The sequence below is a fragment of the Cupressus sempervirens genome, chromosome 5 (genome assembly GCF_028749045.1).
Source record: "Cupressus sempervirens isolate cs-2001-9-10 chromosome 5, ASM2874904v1, whole genome shotgun sequence".
Taxonomy (NCBI): Eukaryota; Viridiplantae; Streptophyta; class Pinopsida; order Cupressales; family Cupressaceae; genus Cupressus; species Cupressus sempervirens.
The window spans coordinates 332261948-332264788 of record NC_143122.1 but is presented as its reverse complement, the minus strand read 5'-3'; the positions used below and the strand labels follow the sequence as shown (position 1 = coordinate 332264788).

Genomic DNA, 2841 nt, shown 5'->3' with positions numbered 1-2841 from the left:
AAGTTGTTGGTAAAAAATTGGACAGAAGTAAATACAATCATAGAAATTAGAAAGCAACAACCAATAGTTTTATTTTCTAAAGATATAACTTTACTACGTACAATTATAAGCAATTCATTTTTCCAAATACATGGTATTTTCATATGTTAGTATTTAACAATTATGTTGCTAGTAACAAATACAATTATAAACAATTAAATAGGATCATATTTTGATTGAAGTAAAACAATCATAAAAATTAAGAAGCAACATCCAATAGTTTCATTCTCTGAAGATAGATCTTAACTAAATACAAGTATTAACAATTAAATTCGCCAAATAAATGGTAGTTTCATATGTTAGTATGTAACATCAATGTTGGTAGTAATAAATACAATTATAAACAATTAAATCTGCCAAATACATGGTATTTTCATATGTTAGTATGTAGGATCAATGTTGTTAGTAATAAATAAAATAATAAAGATTGATTTTTACCAAACATTTTGTAATTTTAATATGTTCATACATAGTAGCAATGTTGTTAGTGCAATTATGTACTTGTCTTATTAGAGTACAAGCATTAGAGGTATATTTAAGCACCCTTGTCTTCCATATCATCGATTTTACTAATCAAGGAAGCATTTTCTTCTTCAAGATTAAGAGCGTCCATTTTCATGACTATCGACTTCAAACGACCTTGACCAACACTTGAGTCATATAGAACTAAAATACTGAAGAGATATTGTTTGAAATAGCCTTGTTTGATTACTGTATCTGCATCAATCTCTGCTTCTTGATTGAATTGGAGCATGTATAAATCTTGTGCTGACATACTCAAAAGGTAGGTGGCAAGTTCATCAAAAGCAACCGCCCAGAGTGTGCCTGTATGATCTGCTAGCTTTATTTGAAGTATGTACCTATAAATACAATTTGGAAATGTCCTATTGCACTTTGCACAAGTCCACATTTCATCAGCATTTTTAACAACCTTTTTCTTACATTGTTTACCATTCAATCGAAGGGGACAAGATGGATAGTAAACTGAATTTGTTTTTATGAATTGAATTGTTGCCTTGACAATGTACTGAAAAGTTCGGGAGCCATTCGTTGTTTGTTCCTCAATTTCCACAATTGTTTTCCTTGGAATTTGTAGGGGCACATCTACAATGTGTGTTGATGATGATAAAATATCCTTCCCATTATGATCAAACCATATCCTTAGTTTTGTTGCCTCCTCTATGTCTGGATTGATGAAGAGTTGAGTACTACCCAAAGTGCTTATGACCTTTCCATTGTATTCAGTGGCTTTTCCAGCTTTTATTGCAAGAACAACAACTTGGTGTAAATGGTACATTTCTTGAAGTTGTGAACCCTCTTTTTGAGTAGTTGGTCCCCATAAAGTTACATTTATGGTAGATGAAGACAAATCTATTAATTGGATACTTCTTCTAAGAACTTCTGTCTCATCAAACCTCCTTATTGTGGTACATGGATCCACACAAAGAACTATGCCAATAACATCAACAAGGCAATCATTGGCCACGTTGATGATCTCATCAAGCGGGATGAAGGAAAAATGGTGTTTTGGAACTGATAGGTCATCATCTAAGAGTGAAACCCTAGAGTTGTCTTCCAAATATATTTCAAGCTGGCTATTAAGTTTGTTGTAGAGCTTATTCATTGTCTTCACAGTACCACCCTCTATTGTATATATGGATCCTACTTGGATATTCATGTAATGAAGATCTACAATTTTGTTGAAGCATGTTATACGTATTTCAGTTTTCTCACAATCTATAATGTCAAAAGAGAAGACTTTTCCATCTCCATATTGGGTCTTGAAGTGGTGAATCTCTTTTTTCATTGTAACACGCCCCCTTATATGCCACCTTGTTTGATATGGATTCAAGTTTCTAATTGGAGTGATAGTAGGGTTGATTTCTTTATTCTTCAAAGATGATGATATCTCAGGGATCACTCTTTCTAAAGGTAGTTGTAAGGCATCATTTATTTTAGGCACACATGTCGATGGAGAACCCAAGTCTGGGCCTTCCTCATTGCATACATAGACAGGTTCACCAATAATGTCATGTTGCAAGCAAGTGATGTCTAGTTTAGAAACAACAATCCACTTGCAAAAGACCATATTGCGTCAAGGTATTATATACTGTAACATATCACAAAAGAGTGGATTCAAATGTGTTTATGTTTTTAGAAACAGGCTATATTGGATAAACTTATACAAGAGCTTACCTAAACTTGCAAATTGTAGGGTAACTATACCATTTGAGTAACACTATAGACCCCTTTACGATTTCTCCTGAGCCCACATAAGCATTATATTTCTTTGGAATTGTTGCTTTCTGTTTGGAAACTCCGTCAGAGAGGTCCATTCTATATCAAGGTATTGCCTTACGATTCGACCCCAACTCAAAAATGTCTACAACTTGGAGGTGTGGTCGTAATTGTAGGTTCCCATCATTAATCATTGTAATTGCAGATTCAGTCAAGAGAGCCATTTTTAGTTGTAGGAGGAAAATTAGATCTATAAACGAGACATCAAATGAATCAAATATACATGTTTAATATTACTTTGTTTCACACAAATTCATTATTATAGTTTATACTATATCCATTATTGTGTTCACAAATGCACACTACATATATATATATATATATATATATATATATATATATCTTTATCTTATTACAAATGTAAAAATTCCTCCTCATGGAACAATAATATTATAAATCCAGACAACCTAAAAAAACAACAATATTGTGTGACAAATACCTGATTGTAAGTCTGTTGGTTTGTTGACAATTCAACAGTAACTGTTTTAGTTGGAAGGCACCTGA

The 2841-nt window shown here is 32.6% G+C and overlaps 1 pseudogene; it reads right to left on the bottom strand.

Annotated features, from left to right (window-relative positions):
- Positions 1-574: 574 nt before the first annotated feature.
- On the bottom strand, positions 575-2501 carry LOC149556042 (replication protein A 70 kDa DNA-binding subunit A pseudogene; annotated as a pseudogene).
- Positions 2502-2841: the final 340 nt, after the last annotated feature.